Source organism: Sceloporus undulatus, chromosome 5 (genome assembly GCF_019175285.1).
Source record: "Sceloporus undulatus isolate JIND9_A2432 ecotype Alabama chromosome 5, SceUnd_v1.1, whole genome shotgun sequence".
NCBI classification, from domain to species: domain Eukaryota; kingdom Metazoa; phylum Chordata; class Lepidosauria; order Squamata; family Phrynosomatidae; genus Sceloporus; species Sceloporus undulatus.
In genome coordinates this window covers 118,349,247-118,373,057 of record NC_056526.1, presented here as the reverse complement: position 1 = coordinate 118,373,057, position 23,811 = coordinate 118,349,247, and the positions used below count along the sequence as shown (strand labels likewise).

Genomic DNA, 23,811 nt, shown 5'->3' with positions numbered 1-23,811 from the left:
CTATCACGGTCATTCTGGCACAGGAGCTCTGGCGTCTGCCCTTGAGGCTCTGTTTGTTAATTCCTCACACTGTGGGAATGGCTGCCCAGTGCTAAGGAAATAGCATTGTGGGATGTAGGAAGCAGCTGGGGGTGGGGAGACCCAAGCCCCCCCATGGTGCAAACAAGTGGGCATTGTGGTGCTAAACTGCCTATTCAGTGGCGTATCTTACCACTCTATTTTCTCACTGTTTTAATGCGACTTAAGACTTTTTCTTGTTTGGAGCCCTATTCAAGACCTCAACTAGTTTTTGAAATCTGTGCACACAGCGCTAACGTTTTGCCAATCTCCTCCCCCCCTCTTGAGGACTACCTACTTCCTTTGTCTTTAAAAGTTAAATTGATCTGCTAAGAATGGCATTGCTCAAGCTCAGTTTTGCACATCTCAGCCATCCCAAGGATTTGTACAGAGCTTTGGGCATGACAAACCCTCTTGTAACTTTGGGGAAACATTTATTATTGTTCAAGATAAATACTTCAGTATATAGCCAGCATGGTATAGTGGTCTGAGCATTGGATTGTGGCTCCAGAGAACATGGTTTGAATACCCACTCAGTCATAGAAACCCATTGGGCGACCTTGGGCATGTCACCGCTCTCAGCCTCAGATGAAGGCAGAGGCAAACCCCCTCTGAACAAATCTCACCAGGAAAAGCCCCTTAGGGTTGCCATAAACCAGAAATGACTTGAAGGCACTCAACAACAACAAGAGTTGTCCATCAACTGAAGATGAGTAAGGGTTGTTGATTATTTAATGGAACTCAGAGTTTAAAGCAATTGTTTTTATCCCAGAAGCTGAGCTGCTTTACAATCGGCTAATGTGATAGTTTGTTTTCCTCTATAAGTGAAAATTCTGAAATGCTTTCTTGGTCTCCTTCAGGACTCTGTCAAGGAGAGTGAAAAGGAAAGGAAAATATGCCTACATCTAGAATCTCAGGTAGAGCATTATGGACACTTTGTCTAAGGTACCCAATGATTCCAGTCCCTGTCAGTAACAGCAGTGGGCATCATACTCTTTCTACTACCTGGGCATTCTCTGTTTCCTTTAGTGGAGATGGGGATAGAAAGATGTGGTTGGAAACTGAAACTGAGTGATTTTGCTGGTTTATATTCATGATTATACAACTCCTCTGTCAAGACTGGTGTGAAAAATGTTCTTCCCAGTAAACTGTTGTATATAACGTAGTTCTTGTTCTTTGCAAATCTGGCAAAGAAAACGGGGTTAGTGATGAAAAGAAGTCACAGTGGAGAAAACAGAAACAGGGTTGTGTGAGGAAGGATGGATACACAGAAAGGCGTAACCTAGTATTCTTTACAAGTCTAGGAGAGAACATTCTGTGTGTTTTCTGTTTTATTGTCGTATTTTGTTGATGTCCTGATATAGCCAATATCAAGTTTACAAGAGATAAAAGGGAGTGTCCCCTAACCAGTTACTGTGGCTGTTCTTGTATTTTGATAACATTAATAGATTAGAAGGTCATTCTGATATTAGCACCACACATACTAGTTTAGATAACAAGCAAACTACAACAAAAATAACTCTGGGGAGTGTAAATCAGGTTGACTAAATTCTCTTCTTATCCACGTATCATCTAGTAACTAGATTACATGAGCCCATTTCTCCCGCTCCCCCAGCTGCCCTGCAAAAGAGATTTTCTTAGAGTTTGACCTAATATATTTAGTGTATTTTTTTTTGACAAATAGTGGGAGGGACGCTCTCTTTTCTACATTATGGTGAAATGCATACTTCCCGATCTATTCTGAAAGTTACTCAGAAGCCAAGAATTAGACCTACTCTATGTTTCCCAGGTTGATTTCAGGGTTGGGGCCTTGGGGTTTTTGTGGGGGGTCCCTCCTGTTTGGCTGTCCAGAGTAATTGTCACATACAGCTGTCATAACAAAAGAACGAGGTTGTTAACTGGGCAGGCTCCCAGTCACTTCCTATTTGCAATGCTCTGGTGCTTACATTGCTATGCGTGCTTGTCACAGTATTTCTTCTTCCCCAAAGATAAGCCTTTTGTAATAATGACTTAAGGGCTATTTGTCTCCTTCCAAGGTTCAGCCCTAGTGATCGTGTTAAAGCATTGAGAAAAGTATTGCAATATTAACAAAGCAAAGTATGACACGTTTGAATTGGCCCATTTCCCCCCTTTCTATCCATTTTTAAAACAAGACATCTTCTCTAGTGTTGCCAGCAGCTCCACCAGCCCATTTTAATGGAAGTTGATTTCACAATATGTTGGTTATTATTTTATGCAATGAGATTTATAGTCCACCTTGTGCCAAAGAACTGGGTGGCGAACAGCAAAAAGGATATGGAAAATTCATCAAGTTTGCCAAAATTTCTCCAGCCCTCACAGGTGGTCTGAAACACAGGGACTCTTTCACTATTCCTCAGATGTTACTTCTGTCTCTTACTGTACTCTAGAAATATAATCACAATAAGTCCTCTTACAATGCACCACTTTGGAGAGAGGTCAGTGTGGCTGAATTATTTATTTAAAGAAGTATCCTGCTTGTTGAGTCAAGTCTTCAAAGCGGTTTACAACATTATAAAACAGAATGGGTTGCAGCAAGACTTAGGCATGCCAGCAGTAGACTTGCTGATATTGATGGGAATTAGGTTAGTCCTGGAATTTAATGTCCCCCATCGATTCGAATGGTTTACTCAGAGATGGCTGTGTTTGGATCAAGAAGTCTTGAGGTATGGGTCCAGTTTCTTCTTTGAGTCTGGGTCCAGCCTCTCAACAAAACAGACAGGTCTGTTAATTCTGGAGGCTTTGTCTACTTCCCATCTACTCCCATTCCTTGCCATGGGGGAATAGACCAACGGTGGGGTGCAGAGTCTTGAATATCATTGCTGCTAAATATGTTCCAGTGTGGATCTTTGAGCCCTGCAATAATAATAATAATAATAATAATAATTATTATTATTATTATTATTATTATTATTATTATTATTATTTACCTGCTGCACTTTGTTCTCATCTTTGCCAGCCATTAAAGCCTATCTCAAGATTTGCTATTGCCCATGGCAGACTACATGCAGATTGTTGTGGGGAAACAAGTGCAGTTGCAGAGATTCAGCCTGAAAATATGGGAGACTAGCACTTATGAAAGGTCTCCAGCTCCAAAACTCAGAAGCATGTCTGTGTGTGGAAAATGTGCAAAGACTGAGTCTAGCAGCAGTAAACTGAACAGAAAGGCAGTAAGGCTTCTGTGCTTAAGTGTCATGTTTAAAATGCCATGACTGGAGGGGAGGAACAGTGTTTATTTTTTCTGCATCTTAAATTTCCTCCCATCACTTCATGGTGGGAGTATGAATATGGATATCTCACCCTGACCACTTGTCAAACATTTCAAATGTCTGTGTCGCTAATTTGAGCCACCAGCAGGTTGAGGGAAACAAAAAGAACAAAGTGTGCTGTGTACCAGCAGTAAAACTCTCTAGACTAGCAGGCGCATTTGTCAAAAACCTTAGCCTTTTTTCCCAAGCAAGGTCCCCCCCCCCATAAAAACGCCTCCCCCCCCCCAATATAGAAATAAGGAACCATTCACTTTTCGCCTCAAATATCTCTGCTGCTGATTGCAAGCTTCTATAATTCTTATTGTCATAGTTTTTCTATACAAAGATAAGCACACCATGGATTTCTGACTCTCAAACAGCTTGGACAAAAAGGCAGTCTTATGATAATTAAAGCCTAATTCATTCCTGACCCTTTTAGCATGAGCTGAGGTGGATGTATAGAACTCGCGTGAGAAATTTTCTTGGATCTCTTCTTGCTTCACTTTAAATTCTTGAGAAGGTTTTTTTTTTCAAAGTCAGTAAAGAACTATCTAGATTTGTCTTGAAATTTGATTTCAGGGGAAATGTTGTGATAACTGTGGTATGATAATTTAAATTAGTATTTTAGCTAGTGCTATAAGAAATAATTCGTAGAGACCAACTAATCTAACTAAGGGAGTATCAAGAATCATAGATCAGGAAGGGCAATGGCAAATATTTAAGTGGGCCAAATTGTCTTTAAAATTAGTATACGCATGTTTTTCAGTTATGTGGAACTCTTTCTCTTTTTTCTTCTTTAACTCTTCTTAAAAGTGGAAATAAAAATTGTAAGCATTACTGAGATAACCATTTATGTACATAGCAACATTTATGGCTGAAACAAAAATTAGAGCTTTAAAGTCACTACTTACAAATAACTATTTAGTTATATTTATTTTTTCATTGACCACATATAACTACATCATGTCACTATTGTAACTTAATAGGGGGTATTTTTACTTTTTTTGTAATGTAACTAACTTTTAAAGTTATTATTATAGCCACAGCAGTGTAGCGTCAATAACTGGTAATGGGAAGATATGACAGAGTTCAGGTGCTGGTTCATGCTGTCCGTTCTTACACTGTTTTGGTTCTGACATGGGTGTTCAGGTGATAGTAAAGAGAGTATCTTTGGACCACAGACCAGTGTCTTCTAGCATTCAGGTGTGTATGTATGTGTATAAATGTTTTAAGTTACAAAAAATTAACAATTCTATTTACTTTTGAAAAATAGGAAAATAAAAACTTTTTACAAACTGCAGCTATAATAGAAACTACCTTTAAAACTTTGGCCATGGAACTATAGCTAATTATTATTTTGGTTAAAAAAAACCTTCTAAATTGTGGGATGGGTTATATTCATATATTGTGTGAAACATTCTGTATGCTCTGTAGAACTACATAAATGCTGTATTATTCAGTCTGTGGCTTTCAGAGCACAAATCAAAGTAGCATTTTGCAGTTTTTGCACATTACTGATCAGGTATTGCCCACTGAGAATGAAGAGATTTACATCTGTGTAAATGCACACAGGATCATGCTTCATCTGTTATAGGGACAAAGCAACACTTACTAAAGATTACAGTGTAAGCATCCTGTCTTTTAGAATCAATTTCCACTGGAATTCGTGAGATTTATTTCTTACTTAGGATCTGGGTGTGCATTTGAAGCATTTGGGGGGGGGGGGGGACAATGGATTAATACAATCATTCCAGTGTTTAAATTGTTTAGCTCTGTATTAAATCTGTGCAGCCCTCTGCAGTCTGGTTCATTATTGGAGTTCTAAAATGGCTTGAATCAATCTGAATTGGTCTTTAGATTATCAGCCATTGTCAACAAGTCTGTTGTGAGTTTTTCAAAAAGTGCAATTTAAGCCAGAAAGTTTCCCCATAGGAACTCGTGTCCATTATGAGAAGGTACCCAGAGCTCCCTGGAGAAAGAGAGGGAGTTACACTGACCACCATTTTAAGATAATCAGCCTTCTTTCTGCCTGAGCTGAGAGCGATATTTTATAATTGTCTCCTAAATGGAGAGGTATTTCGTGGGTCCAGAGTTAAACATCCAGCTAGCAACCAGAATGCCAGCATCAATTCCCCCTTGCTAGGCTTAAAGCCTTTAAGCCACAAAGCAGCCACAATGATTCTAATGACTGCCCTCATGAATGGGGCAAGAATAGGCATTAGGCTCATAGTTCAGGGCACAGGCTCATTTGACTGCCAAAAACAGCTGGGAAAGCTTCGGCACTCTCAGCAAAAGAAGTGAATCCGTTGCAAAATTTTTAATCAGCCAGCTCATCTCTGGGTTGACCTACGCAGAAGCAACAACCTTTAAATCCAAATCACCTTTCTCAATGATAAATCGTTCTAGAAACTCTGGGAGTCACATAATTCCTCTGATTAATAGGATAAATATCTTTTCCCCAAAGCATTCTCAGGGACAATACTGTCTGCTCAGAAAGGAGCAAGCTCACCTAGTGATATGATCATTCCTTTGATTTCATTTCCCTGTATGACATTCCTTGAAGAAAGATTTGATATATGCTTGTGTTTAATAATATGAGCCAATTCAAACTTAATGGGAAACCATGGGTGGTTTTTGTCTTGTTTCCTTTACATGTATAAACATTAGAACTACCCACCTCTTCTTCCCTTTCCTTTGGTTCATTCCTGCAAAGATCAGAAACGTCTGCTTCTGGTTTTAAACTTCATGCAGCAGAATAAGGATTTCGTTCTGTCCAAATCACTTTTTTCCCCAAAATCTTTATAGAACTAGACCTAAAATGCTGATGTTCTACAGCAATATTACCAGCACATCTGTAATCAGGATATCAAATTTGTCATTTACATTTTTTTATTTCATTTTAATCAAAATAGTATGGGACAAAAAAAGTCACAACAAATTTATTCACTTTTCTAATAGGGTACATTTTTGTCTTAGCACAAGTAACTGGGCTAAAAAAGGTGCATGCCATTTTTCAAAAAATGGTGAACCACGATGCAGTAAATCAGAAGCAGTGTATTCTGGCCATCGGTAGGTTGGCTTCTTCCAGGTAAAATGTGATTTCATTGGGGGCAATGGAATTCACTGGATCTGGAAATACTCCAGAGATCAAAATATTGAACATTGTGTTTTAAATGATTACTTTCATTGTGTCTCTAAAACATAAAATAAGTAATGTTGGATCAGACCAAAGGCCTGTTCAAGTCCAGTGATCTATTTGCACAATATTCATTTATTTATTAATGTACTTGCTTACTATCCTGTCTTTCTTCTCACGTAGGACTCAAGACAGCTCACAAAGTTAAATGAAAATATAAGATAAGTCTGCCTTATCTGGAATTCTGAAATCTGAAATACTCCAAAATCCAAAATTGTCCACATGAATGGGTGAGATAATGACACCTTTGCTTTCTAAACATTCAATGTACACAAACTTTGTTTTCTGCACAAAATTATGAAAAAATACTGTAGTTTGTTCCTCTGATCACAAATTCTGAATGGTAAAGGAAATCTATCTTGATGCACAGGGCTCCCAGGTTTAGCGCTGCTTTTCTTAGCCCCTGTCTATCATAGTAGTATTATTTAAATCAAAAGAAGGTAATGATAGAGACATCCTTCTCTGAAAACATATTAGACCAAATTGTTGAAAATTTAAATGTCACATCCAGAATTGTGTCAACGTACTTTTAACGGTGACAGTATTTTCAAAATGGGGAGGAATATAGGAGTTCCTTCCCATGGCCAGCCCATAACAGTAACTAGGCTGTTGCATCTTAAACAAGCTAAAATTTCCAAACAGTCTTCAAGGACAGCCTTACCAGAAATAGCAAAGCCCACCATGGATCAAACTGAAGGATTCTTGTTTGAGGAAAGATCAAGTGGAGAACATGAATACTGAATTTTTAATCCGTGATTAGTAATTAGTATTAGTATTCAATTAATACTGAAATAAAACTCTTTACACAGACAGTATGCTATTGTAATTCAGCTTCCTGTTGTTATTTAATGCTTTAATAAATAAAATCCAAAGGTTAGCATATGAGTACAATTTGGTTTCTTCATATTTGATTTCTTCAAGGAAAATAAAGCAAAGCGGCATTATTCATTTTCAAAGGGGTTCAGTCACGATTATAAAACACTTACACTCAAAGTTCAGTATTAACTCTGTTTAAACATAGTCTCTAACTTTGTCATTTTTTTCTTGCTTTAGCAAACAGAAAAATAAATCTGCCCTTTAAATGTCAAAGCATTTCAGAAGTAAGCTAGAATGCAAAAGTGGCTTAATAGTGCCATCTACTGCTTAGTAACATTATAACAATGGCTTAATAAAAGATTATCACGGTTGCTTGCACATTAGAGCCCTTTAGATGGATTAAGAAACATTGCTTTTCTGCATCAAGCTAACATCTGTGATTCTGCATAGCATTTAATGTAGTACCATATTATTCTGCAGTAGCCTTCCTTATGGTCATAGTTTTTCTATAATATTTACTCAGAACTTCACTCTAGTTGAGCAAAGGTTCCTTTCAGTGTCGGTGAAAAAAATTCTCCTTGTAGGTTCAGTACGTTTTATTGCTTCCTGTTAAATGTGCTTAGGGGTGATGGGTTTATTCATGAATAGGCCATTGGAACCTGTTTAAATAGCCTTTCTTAGAGTTCAGTGCTATATTTGCTGTCCTTTATGCAATAAAACAAACTCTGAACAATTTTTTTAAAATGCTGTTTCCATTTGTTTCATGATACAAAAGCATTAAAATGTATAAATATAACATTTAAAAAACAAACAGTTTAAAAAGTTAAAACAATTATGCATTAAAATTTAAAGTGTATTAAAGACAGTATACAAACCTCACAATCTAAAATACACAGCATTTATAGTCCAACTTTTTTCAGTTTGAAAAAGCCTGATAGCACAGGAGCGTTTTATCTGCTCCCGAAAGGAGATCACTTAGAAATATTACGTCTTCAGAATAATTTTTTAGTAGCTGATACTACTGCAAAATCTTTCTACCACAAAGACACCTTTGACATGCAGGTTCATTATCCAAAGCCACCGTATATCTTTGTAATATATTAGCAGTTCAAAAGATGTACACTGTCACAGAAATCCTCACAATAATCCTGCAAGATAGGTTCGTATGGTTGCCTCCAAAGTAAAGGTGGAGAAGGGGTGAGGCTCAAAAAGCGTAATTCCTGCATTTTCAAGGCAGAGGCAAGATTTCCTAGTTCACAGCCTTACATTCCAACACACAGTTGAACTATGTTGGGAGCCACAATAATAATAACATGCCACAGACAGGGTACCATTTCCTTACACATCATTTAAAAAGATCACATCAGATAGTTTGAGAACCACAGCTCTATCCTCTTAGCCTAGGGCCCACCATAGCCAGAATCTGAAAGAGCATTGTTTTAAAAGTAATTGATTCCCATTTCTTGTTACAGTGTTTCAAAAAGGAATCTGTTGCTGTTACTTGTTGCAACTTCATTATTTGTCTGTTTTTAAGATCTTAGGACTGATCAGAAAATTCCAAATCTTCCTATAGAAATGTCATTAAACATAACTTTTAAAATAAATGGAAAACGTTATTCATTATACCAATAAAGTAACTTAATTCTCACTCATTAATTATTTGTATAATGTTCCTAGATTATACCCTTGTTGAACTGAAGATGACAACAGTTACAATTAACTATGGCCCAAAACAGATGGGCAAAAGGCTTCCACTTCAGGCTGCTTTGAGGATGTGGTGTGCAAATGACACACACAACCCAGATTGACCAAAAGCCATACCAAGGCCGCCTAAGGCAGTCCAAAGCTGGCCACAAAAGGTGCAGAGAAAAACCACTCCCTTGCTGGTGATCTGTTTCAGACTGTGGCAACGGCTGGCCTCTGGACCACAGCATCTAGTAACAATGATTTCACACCAATCGGGGGCTGTTTGTGGTTAGAGCGGCCAGAGGCCTCTCCCAGCAACCCGTCTGCTTGAGCCCTACATTACCTGTTATACTGTATTCTAGCTCAGACCATGGATTTAACCTGAACTTGGGTGTAAAAGGTAATTGGGTCCAAATCCCAGAGCACCATTTTACATATAGGTCCAGTTGCTTTTGGTTCTGGAGGGAAGAACAGATTGTGTGTGTGTGTGTGTGTGTGTGTGTGTGTGTTTTAATGTATGTTTTAACCTGATTTTAATTTTTCTGATTGTTTTTTAACTTTTGTATTTTGTGGATTTTTAACAATGCTTTTAAATTGTTGTAAGCTGATTTGAGTGCCAGTCTGGAAAAAAGACGAGATGATGATGATGATGATGATGATGATGATGATCATCATCATCATCATCATCATCATCATCATCATCATCCTGTGTGATGCTCATGTACATTCTTAAAAGGTAAAGCATTTACTTTTTCATTTCTCTTTGTATACAATTAAGTGTCAATATGTGAAATCATGATTAATAATGTGGATAATGGGTCACCTCTTTTATTAAATGCAGCATCCAAACTGGCATAACTGTTGTCAAGCCCCTTTTGTTCAGTTTGTTCAGTGAGGTGCTTCAGTCACTCTTCCGTTAATCAGCATTTAGTTAAGCAAATAGTAATTCTTCATTTTCATTTATATGTTTTGTTTTAGTTTGTAATCAGAGCTTGGGTTATGCTGCTTCCAAAAGTTAATTACCAACTAATGAAGGAGCACTTACAAAATATTTGACTGTCAAAAACAATTTGGTTTCCTTTGTAACAGCCAAACCTTGTTTGACATATGAATCTCCGTGCCTTGTATAATTGGCTAGCATGCAAGAGAATATGCAGTAGGCCAAAAGCCACGCAGATGTCAGATGATCAGGGTTTACTTGTTTTTTTTTACTAATTTCCACCAAATACAAATAAGAGCAAAAGATACATAGCTTGGATTAAAGAATTTATTTTGAGTACCAAAACTAAATGCGCAAAAATCCACTCCTGATCCCATTCATGTTATCTCACTGCAAGTTTCTTAATTTTAACAGATGGCAATTCATTTTGTTGTTGTCATCATTCAAGAAGTGAGAATTAAACATTCTCAACAATCTATGGACTCAAGCAGATGGGGAAGTAGGAGTGTCCAAAGGTAGCTCCTGCCCCAATTGCCCCAGGACTGCCATGGGACCTCAGCAACCAGATGCCATGGTCCTGAGGACACCCACTGCCACAGTCCTCAATGGGCCACAAAAAGTAGCGGTAAGAAACCACTCCTTTCTCAGTCAGTTTTGAGTCACATTCAATGACTCTGGTGCAGCCTCCAAGTGATCAGGGACATATGTCATTTATACACCCCACCCCCAGATCAGCCCAACAGCAACTCTTTTGAGCCAGTCAAATATTTTGAGGCCTATGTCGTCCGCAAACAAATCTCAAGCTACTAACTACCCAATAATGGACTGGGTTATCCATTATTTCTCTTTTACATGTTACTGTAAGCCACTTAGAGCTTTTAAAAATGCAGTCCTTTTCTAAATAAATAAATGCATGAATGCTTAGAGCAGTCACAAACTCTGTTGTTTTCAGAAAGGGAAAATATGTTCATTCTCAAATACTATCATCGGTTTGTTTGTGCCATGTGCCATGAAGCCTTTGAATGTTTATATTACCTACTCAGACCCCATCTGAGCCACTTTCCATCTTCCTTGGAACCCACTCTTCAGGACTAGTAATCATCACTCCCTCTTACTCCTAATTTTTTGCTACTAAATCTTTCACACCTTTCTTTCTGTTTTATGTCCACAGCTTTGTCTGCTCAGAGGGCAGCCCAGAGTATTCTGGCTCTAGAGCTGCTCTGACCATCCCCTGTTACCTCAGGCCCTCTGTTTTGACACTCTGTGGCAGTTTGCAGGGATGTCCTGCTGTGCCACCTGGCTTTGCCACAGTGACAAATCACTCACTCCTGAAACCAGAATGAGGTGCCCAACCTCAATCACATGGCTGGGTACCTTGCTCTGACCTCAGGCAAGCAACCTGCCACTGCAGCAACAGCACCAGGTGACACAGTGGGACATGTTTTAAACAGCTGCCTGTGTCAGAACAGAGGGAAAATCCAAAACAAACAGGGAGTTATTTAAATCCAGTTTAACAGGGGTATACTGAAAGTGATGGATGTTTCCCAGTATGTTCACATCAGACTCAGGGTTTTGGCTGTATGTCATCTAGTCTCCCCACCAAGAGGATGGCGGGCGGAGGCTGGTTTATTTGGCCCGTGAAGACAGTGTGTGTGCAAGATGGTTGTCACATAGGACAAAGAGGATGGATGCACAATGTGGCTGCATATGCAGTTTGAAGGTCCCCTTATGCGCGGCTTATGACAAGGAGCTGGGCTCTCAGCTGGGTGGGAGAAATTGTTAAAATTGTTGTGATCAAAATGCAACAATAGGAGTTTTATCAAATGTGAAGCTTTCTCTGGGTATAGAGCAATGAATTTATTTGAGTATGCAAAACAATGCAGAGACTGACATAATCAAGGAGAAGGGATCTGGGAGCTAGTAAGAGATCACAAAGAACAGGCTACAAGCCAGCTGGGCCCCACACTAGAGCTGTGTGTCCATCCTTACTCTCACTAATAAAAGTGATCATTAACAGGGTTGTTGCCATGACAAGAGGTGCTTTAGTTTCCCCTCTAGCAGTCCTTCTCAGCATCACTGGGATAATAGTGACATTAAAGTCTCCCCAGCTCAGTGATCTGCTCACCTAATACAGTACCACATATCAGGACATGTGGTGTGTTAGAACAACCAATGGCTGTGATAGAACCCCTAGGACATCTAAGATGTTCTCTGGAAAGTAACTACACAGTGATTTCATGGTAACTTGGCTGAGATTCCAAACTATAGAAAAAGTCCCTCTCCATTGCATAAGTGAGAAAAATAGATGTGTCAAAACAGCCATTGCATATAAAGAGAAAAGATTTGCAAGAGTCTGCATTGTTAAATACCTCTTACAGTTTTGTCCAATGGATAATGTAGGGTGGGAAATGAAAGACAAGTCTTAGGATCCCATCCTGTGCAACTCCCATTGCCATGAAATCCTGTTAAAATGAAGCTGAAACTGAAGCTAGTTAGGATACTATCAAAAAAATTTAGCAAGACAAATAACTTTTCTTTTTTCTGAGATACTTACTTTCTGTCGTCTTGTCTTGTACACACACTATGCTTGAATATTTCAAATAATTTATAATACCACATGAAACTGTGTGAGGAGGTAAAGTAGAGCTGTCACCAGCTTATTTTGCTAAGTGGAACTGCCACATTTGAATGGAAAACCAATGATTTCCTCATAACCACCAGAAATTTCCCTGTCACCAAGCTCAAAATATTTATGTATATTTCAAAGGGTCTACAAATTGTAGGCATCATAAATGTAGAACTTGAGTAAGAACAGCTGTTTTTAAATTCAGACCTTTTTTTATCCACATATAATAAGCACCTTTTTTAAATCAATCAAAACTTCCTAAGGTTATCCGTTATGCACTTTGGAGATGTAAATCTTCACTTGTTTTGTTCTTACATGCAAGAAAAAAATTATTTCACATGCTTTCTTCCCCCTCTGCTAGGCAAGAGTTTTTGCCTGTATTTTAAAAAAATCTCACAGTGCTTGGCCATTTTCTTGATAGGGTTTTCAGTGTGTTCAGACAGACTACTTTGTTAAGAACAACAAAATCTGCAAGTACTATTTCATCCCCTCACGCCTTCTTACTGTCCTGCACACAGGTGCAATAGCCAAAACAACATTGAGGAATATGTGTCTCTTCAGATGTTGTTCAGAAGTGACTCATTCTTATCTGACATGCCCCATAGTTCGGCAATTACTGAAGTCTCACATCTTCCCTACCCTTGGACTAAAAGGAGGTTTTGTTTTGTTGTCTTTTTAGGGCTTATTGTCAAGGAAATTGTGATGCCTCACATCTTAACTATTGCAATTCTTCTTCAAAGAACAGTCTTTATTAGGAATCTGAAAATTAAATCAGCAACACAGGTATCCAGCATAGACCTATCCTTTAGACTAGACTGGAGGAATTGCCTCAAGATAAACAAAAGCAACAAGACATAGAATCTTTGCTAATTACTGAGAATACGCAACAACCCAATTTAATGGCTGGAGGTTTTCTTTCTTCATAAACATATTTTTTCACCATCACTAAAGCTATTTTTCTTTGAAATCATCCTTTCTTCAAAATGGGTTCTTCCATCCTGCTGAATCCCTTACATCTGTGATTTTTTTACTCATGGCAATGTGGAAGTCTCTTCCTTGGAAAGGTGACAATGGTGATGATTTAAAAATCTTGGTTTAAAACCAAGATTTGAAAAAACAACCTGCCCAGTAGAGGCTCTGTGGGCTGGTTTAGAATTTGGGGCATAAGCCCTAGGGGCCACTTTAAAGTCATTTTGAATTCTTCTGTGTGTGTGCTTGTGTGTTCATAACCTTTTTAACTATGTATCATTACTAATTCTACATTGAAACTCCTGGTGAGAATTTAATGCAAGGAAAAGCCTTACAGCTCTGGAGTTTTGAAAGTGAGAACTTTTTAATATGAACAAAACAAAAAGTGGATCATGACAGACAAAACTTTATCTTGGTTATCAGACTTCTGCGATACAGGTTATTGTTGAGCACATTCATATTTTTTCTTGATATTGGTTGAAGATGAGAATGTCTTCTCACTTGGTACTGTCAGCATATCTTAACTCAAGAAATTAGTTTTCTGTCCCAAGTAAATTTTAACTCACAAGGACATTATAATTTATATGAAAGAAATGCTACTTAGGCAGTCTGTGTCTCTTGTTTCTGCCTGAATTCCTTTATTATTTATGAATAAAACAGTTACCCTGACTTGCAAAGCAGCTGAAAAGCCTGACTCTGACTTTGGAGACCAGGGTTCGAATCCTGACTCAGCCATGTAAACCCACTGGGTGACCTTGCGCAAGTCACACACTTTCAGCCTCAGAGGATAGCAGTGGCAAACCCTGTCTGAAGAAACTTGCCAAGAAAACCCCAGAGGTTTGCCATAAGCTGGAAATGACTTGAAGGCACACAAGATTTTCCATTTTATATAAGAGATATCATTTTGCTATGCCATTATATTTAATGGGACTTGTGCATCCATGGATTTTGTTATCCACAAGGGGGATCCTGGAACCAAACCCCAACGGATAACAAGGACCCACTGTATGCATAAATCTTAGACCAATAATGCAAACCTTTTAGAGACCGAGAGCCCAACCTCAGTGACATTCCTCCACCTGGTGTCACCAGGTGCTGGGGGCTGAACCTCTGGGGGGCAAGACTTCTCGGGGAAGGACTCCCACCTTCTGTGGTAGTACTTCTGTCTTACGAGGATGGGACTGTCAGGTGGGAAACCCAAGGCACACTTTCTCAGCCTCAGGCTAGCAATAGCAAATCTCCCTCTGATGAACCCTGCCAGGAAAACTCTGTTATAGTTTCACCTTAGGATCGTCATAAGTCAGAAATGACTTGAAGGCACCACACACACAAATCATGCTCTCTCAGCCTCAGAGGATGCAGTGGAAATCCCCCTATGACAAAAGGTGCCCCATGATAATTTCACCTTAGGGTCACCAGAACTGGCGCTTGGAAGGGAGGGAAGGGTGTCTGGATCCATAAGTTGGAAACGACTTGGAGGCACACAACAACAATATGAAGAAGCATAATAAAGCACAGAAGGCATAGAACAAGAACAAAGAGAGCCACTGTTTTGAATGTGCGACTGAGGCGGGTTATAGACCACCCATTTGGGGCGGTCTGGACCCACCCCTTTCCCCGGAGTATCGGGGCTTCAGTGGCTACACCGGCAGCCGCTGAGGCCCCGATCTGCCGCTATTCAGGCTATGGGGAAGCGGCAAAACGCCGCTTCCCCGCAGCCTGAAAAGGGGTGTCCTTGGGGCTTCAAGCCCCAAGGACACCCCGCGGCGGCGGGGAGGGAGAGAAAGGGGCCGCTTGGCTCCTTTCTCCCTTGCTTCGCTGGGCGCAGCTGTCTGAAGGCTGCGCCCAGCGAAGCAAAGCGGCGCCACGGACCAGGAAGGAGCTCCGAAACAGAGCTCCTTCCTGGTCCGCGGAAAGGGCGCCTTAGGCGCCCTGCCGCGGATTGAGAACGTCATGTCCGCACCGCCCCATCTAGAGGCGGCGCAGCTGTGACGTCCTCACGCCGGCGGCCATATAGAAGGGCCGCCGCCGTTTAGTGCGTGACGAGTACGCACTATGGTTAGGGCGGTGCGGAAGCACCGCCCTTTTGTAACCCTAATGCGTGCTCGTCACACACTAAAACGCCGGTCTGTAACCGGCCTGAATCTCAGCTCAGCCATGAAACCCACTAGGAGACTCTGGGCAAGTCACACTCTCTCAGCCTTAGGGGAAGGCAATGACAAACTTCCTCTGAAGAAGCTCACTTGGCCATGAAACCCACTGGGAGACCTTGGCAAGTCACACTCTCTCAGCCTCAAAGGAAGGCAATGGCAAACCTCCTCTGATGAACCTTGCCAAGAAAACCCTGTGATAGGATCGCCAGAAATGACTTGAAGACACACAACACAAACTCACACTCCGAAGTCATGCTCTCTCAGCCTCAGAGGATGGCAATGGCAAACCCCCTTTGACAAAGCTTACCAAGAAAACTGTGCGATAGGGCCACCTTAGGCCTGCCAGAATCAACATGAAGGCACACAACATACACCCCCAAGTTTGGGAGGAGGAGGAGGTAATGGCATTGCCCAGGGGGACAAGACTTCCAGCTGGAAGGGTTGGGACTTCCACCCAGAAGGGCCAAGCTTCTAGTCAGAAGGAGCAGGACTTCCGTGCAGAAGGGCCACACACCACCCCTCCTTGTCGCGGCTCAGTTTTCTGCAGGAGAACTGGGCCGCAGCAAGGAGCTGGGCCAGCCGTGTGCATGCCTCTCTGCTCTTCCTTCCTGTGACCACTGTGTGCTTCTCAGATGGCTTCGTGTGCCGCAAACTGCATGTATGTCATGGGCTCACCAACACAGCTTTAGACACAAACAAGCTCAGTTGTCCCAAACTTGGTTTCTGGCCATTCCATAGCTCATAAGCTATGGCCCTTTTGGCTTTAGTTGGCAGTCTGTTTTCCATTCTGCCACTCCATTCTGCTCAGGAAAATATGCCACAGTTGTCTGATGCTCAGTGCCTCCTGTCATTGGAAGCTCTGTATTAAGTCTGTATGATAAGAAACTACTTGCTTAATAGTGGTCTTCTATAAAACAGATCAGTAAAATAAAATGATCTACTGATATAATCCAGCCAAAGTTAAGGATGTTGAACTTGCATGAATCTAAATGGGAAAGCTGAGTGCATGCTAAATATGTCCTATCAAAATGGTATTTAACAGAATTTAAAATTTGGCTAGATTGTACTATTTAGCCATGCCTCTGGTTCTGGCCCTATCTGAAAAATAAGGGCTGAATTTAAAATTAGTCCTATCCAAATTAATTCAGCTGGAGCAAATGGAAATTCTGAGTCATAACTAACTCAAGTCCCATTTATTACAGAGCTAAAGTTGATTTTCTCTAACCAAGGTAATATCTTCTTTTGTCAGATGATAAAATGCAGTCAAAAACAGTGTGTTTATGTACCCTCCAACTGTCCTGATTTGGAAGGGACAGTGACAATTATTCCTCCATCACATTTGTTCAACTACTTTTAAAATGTTCCAGTTTCTCTCTCTACCTCCCACTTTCCCCATTCATCCTCATCTTACTTCAGTTGCTTCAAACTGAGGCCTGAAACAGACAGGGCGAAAAGAGCAGCTTCCAGCCACTTTGGGAGTGTGGCGTGCAGCTGACACATGCTCTCGAATCAGCTGGAATCCACTCCAAGGCCTCCTAAGGCAGCCCAAAGCTACCAGCAAAAGTAACAATGAAAAAGCACACTTGCCAGCAGCTCATTTGGGATTGCGGTGGTGGCCCACTTTCAGAGCAGGCCATGCAGTTACCTTGGTCGCTGGCTGATCAGGGGCCAATTGGGGCTGGAGCAGCCGGAGGGCACTCCAACCTGCCAGTCTACTTCACCCCTGTGAAACGTTGGAGGGGGTATGTGTTTGGCAACTAGGCTGAATTAGATACAGCTACCCCCCACCCCACTTCCTGCACTTTAATCATCTTCTGCATTTTTCCAACAGCTTTCACTATAGAATACCTGTGTACTGCAGATACCTTATGATCTATTAATGGGCTTTTTGTGTAGAGGGGGTTAACTGCCCACATCCTCTTGGTGTCTGAGAGCCTTACAGCCTTTTCCATTGAAAGAGAAGTTTAATCACTGTGAGGCAGGGGCTCATTGATTAAAAATGTCACAAGTGATGAGAATGTAAAAGATTGCTTCCACGCTTGATGAATTACACATGCAAGCTCGCATACACTGCAAAATGAATAAAAAATGAAATGAATTAGAATCTTGTGATGAAATGAACAAGCTCATATTTGCATGCAACATTTATTAGGTAGAGGGGGATGTGCTTATTTTTTAGGAGTAACACAGCATGTGCAAATCTTGAAATTTGCTAAAACGACCTGCAGTTATAGCTCATTAGAGTACTCTGTCTGCACTGTCAGTGTGTGCAAATAATCCCAACTTGTGTTGTGGTGAGGGAAAATAAAAGTGTTCTGGCAGATTCAAAGAGAGATCAGCACATCTTTTAAATGTACAGTTACTGTATTTTGTGCAGCTTTAACTTGCAAGTAAAGTTCTGTTTATTCTCCAGTATGTATATGGTGGTTTTGTAAGGGATTCTGAAAAAAAAAGTATATCATGCCATAAAGCTTCCACTAGAGGTCTTTCAGATTTCTATGGAGTGGGAAGAGCCATTGGTAGGTCATATGCTTTGTATGCAAAAGATTCAAGGTTCCGTCACAAACATTTCTAGGTAAGGCTGAATGAAAAACTCCGATCTGAAACCAGTGTCAGTGCAGAGCTAAATGTTCTAAGGGTATGATGGAGTATAAGACAGCTTCCTATGAAGTTCTGGATTTTTTCTGTCTGAATTCAGAAGTTTGAATCTAACTTGGAAAACACTGGGTCTCCCCAATCCAGCCTCTGAACCTATGGCTTCTAGACTTCATTGCTGTCTCTACTCCATGGCAATTCCAAACAGTAAGCAGATGTTGTTGAAGTAGTCTGCAAATAGGCTAAGATTGCCTTTACAGATTTTCCATTTTACATCTTCAGCTACATTCTGAGATAATTTAATTTGGCTTTTATTGATATGCTGTATCTGTCACGACACCTACATTTATCTTTGTACCTGACAGCACAGGTTCTTCCTGAAATTATCACTGAACTCTGCAAAATAAGGCTGCATCTGCACAGCAGAAATAGTGCACTTTGACAGCACTTCAACTGCCATGGCATCTTGGGATTTGCAGTTTGCTGTGGCACCAGAGCTCTTTGAAAGCTAAATATCTTTCAAAATGCAAATCCCAGAATCCCATAGTACTGTACTGGGCTATGACAGTTAAAATGGTCTCAAACTGCATTATTTTTGCAGTGCAGATGCAGCCTAATTTATCTTCTACCACTTAATGATGGAAATGATGCATAAGAAGTAAATCAATATCTTCAGGCCTCACAATCTTGCCTTCTCTTGATTCAAAAATAATTCTCCAACATTTTTCATTTTGTTTATTGAAAACTAATATCCATGCCTCTTAGTGCCTACACATCAGGTGGGTATGTAACAAATCAAATTTATCATAAAATATAAAACAGTACCAATGCAGTAAACTATTACATATTATGGCCCAAGACAGACGGGCCAAAAGCGCCATCTTGCCATTGAAACTAGGGTTCTGGAGTGCGCAGCAACTGAACTTGGGTTCCATCTCCAGGATACCTCATTATGTATATGCAAATAATCCAAATAAATGAATAAATCCAAAATCCAAACCACTTCTGGTCCCAAGCATTTCAGATAAGGGATACTCAACCAGTATTATGAAACAACATGACTCACTGGAAATTACGATAATAATGTTTGGTAAAGTGGAAAGTAATAGGAAAAAAGGGAAATCACACTACAGGCAGATCAATTCAATTTAGGAAGCCACAGTCCTGAGTTTCCAAGACCTGAACAGTGCAGTTGGTGACTGGGGATCTTGAACATCTCTCATTCATGGGGTCTCTGATTCATGAGGTCATCATAAGTTCAAGCTGACTTAAAGGCAATAACAACAACAAATGCCAAAAACCTAGTTACACTTTAAGATGCCACAATATCTTTCTTGTTTTAAGTCTTTTGTATGTTGACATCAACATACAAAAGTGAATAGGCCATGTTTATATCAAACTAAGGCAAGAGGTAGGTGGACTTTTTTAACCACAAAGTTTGCAAAATTATTTTGGCACTAGTTTGATGCCACTACTTTTTAAACATAATTGCGGGTGGAGTGAGATTGCCCCAGACAAACACTGACAAGGCAAAGGCCTATAAACGACTCTTTTTTTATTTCAGTAGGACTTGGAAGTAAACTTTAGTTACATTTTGATCAACATTTTGTAGCAATGCTGTTATGTTACCCTGGATGTAGACCTGTCCAAAAAGGCACTCAGACCAATATATGTGTGGGGAAATTGCACTGTAGATCGAAGGTAGTAATGCCTAGTGGCCGGGTAACTTAGCCAAGGAACTAATCCCTCTGTGTACCAAGTCCAGAGGTGTACAGAACTCCAGAGGCAATTTAATAAATTTTTATTAAAAAGAAATAACACACAATAAACACCAATACACACACACACCCTGGAGAAGCTTAAAAAATTAAGGATAGAAGATTAGGACAGATGTAAGGTGTCCCTCACAGTAACAACACCTGAACAGATCTTGTTTCCAATGACTGGGGCCCTGGATGGGATGAATGGGTTTCTTGGCTAAGTTACCCAGCCACTAGGCATTGCTACCTTCGAGCTAAAATGCAATTTCCCTAACATATATTGGTCTGAGCATCATTTTTGGACCGGTCAAACAGGTCCCTCTGCAAGGGGAGGGTGAGCTGTTGAGGAGCTAATCCAAGCAAACTGACAGCATTCTGCCTGCTGCTGGACTAAGACAAGGAAACAAAGGAAAAGCACCAATATTTATAGTGAATTTCCACCCTGGGGCAAAATTCAAGGTATTGAAAGGGCCAAATGGAGGTGCTTTTTTTGAAATGGGTTTGGATCACTTTGATGTGGTGTGAATGTGAGTGCTGGGCGTGCATTTCTGAGGCAAGAGGGATTAGCACACAGGGCTACCTGAGTTGTCAACTCCTTGGCATCAGCCCATTATTGGCATTTCTCACCTCCTCTAGAATGTCCAGAAAAACAGAGCCCAAGTGACTCCTAGTGATGGAAGTATTCAGGGTCATAGAAGGGCCATTTAACCTGTATTATTTTGCAATTCTGATATCAAAAGAGGAGGGGTCTATCCAGGGCTAACAATGCAAACATTCACTCTAATGCACCAAGAGAGAGCTATACCATTGTTCAGGCAGAAAGACGTAGCATTACTACCTGCTGTTGAATTTGAGGCAGAACAGGGAAGGGGGTTCTTAAACAGACACCCCAAAATTAACTTGAGGATGTGGTTCGTTTGCTGTATCTCACTTCCAGACTTCAAAAGACAGCTGCTGAAGAAGTAAGGGGAAGGGCTGTTGTTTTTCACCAAGAGTGCTAAAAGTTAGCTTCTGTCTTGCACCTTTTTCTTCCTGTGTTTTATTGTTTAATTTTTATTTATTCATAGCATTTGTTCAGAATTCTCTCAGAGTTTCACGTACCATTTGCTTACGTGTTTTAATTTAATTTAATTTTGCCATTCACCATTTAATACTACCTGGCAATATTTCCTTTTGCCTGTATTTACTTAGGTGGTTATTACAATATTTTATTCATTTATTATTATTATTAACCTTTATTTATGAAGCGCTGTAAATTTACACAGCGCTGTACATGCAACCTTTTTAGCTAGACGGTTCCCTGCCCTTGGGCTTACAATCTAAAAAGACATGACACAGAAGGAGAAGGGAGTGGTGGAGGGAAAGGGTAAGAGGTCCAGCAGTTCCTCTCTACTTCCGAGGCCTGGACCAAGGCAGATGGACTGGAGGGAGGGCTTGGGTTCAAAATGGAAGGTTAATCTTCTTCCAGGGAAAATACATACTCACAAGTAGGACAATGCATATACAGTACATAGCAATACAGGAAATGGTTTGATAAACAGGCACCAAAGAACATCAAATAGTAAGCGACAATTATGCAATGCCTTCATGATCTTTCGGTGTTGGCTTTTCTTCAAATATTTTCTACAGATGGTCAGATATAGTTGTATGGATAAATGACAGAATGAAATGAAGAGTGGGACATATGTGGCTATCATGGATTCTGAAGGAATAGTGTATCTTGTAATAACAGACTATACTGTGATAGTTTTAACTGCTTTGTATATGGTTTTTAGGTTTTTTATTGAATTGTATGAAATTGCTGAAGTAATTTGTTGATGTATTGTATTGCCTTGTACTGTGACATGTGTCACATAGCTTGCACAGTGTGAACCGCTTTGATCTGGATGAAAAACGGTATACAAATAAAAGTTTTATTATTATTTATTTATTTAAGTGTGCAAAGGAAGGGAGATGGATAGTAATGCAAGTTCTGTCCTGTACTCAAACCCAGGAGCTGATGTATACTTAGAACAGATTGTCATGCAAAAGGTTCAAAAATCTGTAGCCTAGCTTCCTCCCCAGTAAGTTGCATGGGCTGCATGGAATTAGAGGATCTGATGTTTTATATTTAAAATTATGTCCTGCCTTTGTTCACCCGATAAATTCAAAGTGCTTTGCAAAACACAGCCTCATAACAACTTCATATGTAATGGCTGTGTCACAGGACAGGCTAAATAAGTGTAACCCCAGTTCAACCCCTAAGTTCCAATTCCAATGACTAGAAGACCTGGGACCTTGATGAGAAGTTTTCAGTTACAACTGCCTGTAGTTCCCATCTCCAGTCAGCAGAGGGCTCAAGCCTCATACACCTTCAACTATATGTACTTGCAGCCTCTCCATTAGTTAGCCTGTCCTGGGACACAGCCTGCTACATATTAAGTTATTATGTTTTGCAAAGCCTTGAATCCCTCTTGACCTCTCTCAGCATTGCTGTTGGCACCACCTAAAACACCTCCTGAATCTGTTTCCTCTCAAAAGCCTACTGATTCCTCAAGTCGTCCGAAAAAGAGGCCTTCTGATTCGACTCTTGCTATCAACAGGTCCAAATCCAAGAAGAGTGATAAAACTGTTTGTGTCCACAAGATGTCATCCAGGAGTGACGCTAAGCCCATGCCCATTATACTGAAGTCCACTGATGTACATTCAAGGATTTTCCTCGATGTATTTCAAAGATTGCAAATACCAACCATTCAGGTACGAGGAGAGAACCCCCTCCAACCTTGTCAAGCACTATCAGTACCAGGCACTCAAATTCGAGGAAGGAAATGCCACCTCCTTGTATATGGATGGGTGATGTCCCATTGACTCCAGGCCAATCGTGTCACATTGGTGATTCCCCTACCCATCACACGAGTGAGTAGAAAAGAAGAAGAAGAAAACATTCTCTTCTTCAAGACCATCAGTCCAAGACTACTGGTATAGGGATGACTCACCTAACACTTCAGCTGCATATATTACCAGATACTGGCATGAAGATCTTTGGAGGGGACATCCTAGCTACTGTCAATCCTATTCCCTGTTTCATATAGAGTCAGGTATCATCAGAGTGACTATAGACACCATCGCTCCCCTTTTCTATATTGGAGTTGTTCTCCGTTGGTGCATACAAGGTTGCCATGGTCCTTGCCAATGCAGTGATCACCATCACCATTTCGGTATCAACCATGGCCACCACCTTTTCCATCCTGACAGCCACCATGCCCTCTACCACATACAACAGTCACAGTCTCCAGGCCTTTGACATCTCCTGCTCTCACTACTGGCAGTTCTTACTTCAACAGTTCTGGTTCCAATATCAAGTGATGTTCTGAATCATCTGACCCCTGGTCCCATATTGTGTTCCCTTCCTTACTGATGATTTCACTTCTACCACCTGCAGTGACAACCTCTTCAGTGATCACTACAACCACTGTTGCTTCTGTCTTTGAAGGCGGATGGGGTTGTCTTTCTTTCTGGAGATCTATCTGGGAAGGCCCACTGGAAGAGGTCCATCTTGACAGCTTTTTAAAATGTGTCTAAGGTGGTGATATGACGGATCTCTTCAGGTAGGTCATGACACTACAAATGGGAGCTGAAACAAAAAACTGTAGTGTACGCTGCTCTTGTTTAGACAATTATCTGTGCCTTCCAGGCTATTCCATTCCATACCCTTCACCCTTCCTCAGTTTTCTGTCCCCTTATCCCTCCCTAATAGTGTTCTTTGGT

The 23,811-nt window shown here is 40.5% G+C and overlaps 1 long non-coding RNA gene across 1 annotated transcript; it reads left to right on the top strand.

The window, feature by feature from the left end:
- Nucleotides 1-678: 678 nt before the first annotated feature.
- LOC121931576 lies at nt 679-23,608 on the top strand. The gene is made up of 4 exons (XR_006104170.1): nt 679-974; nt 6,643-6,749; nt 22,585-22,800; nt 23,486-23,608. It is a non-coding gene; the product is annotated as an uncharacterized LOC121931576 (long non-coding RNA).
- Nucleotides 23,609-23,811: the final 203 nt, after the last annotated feature.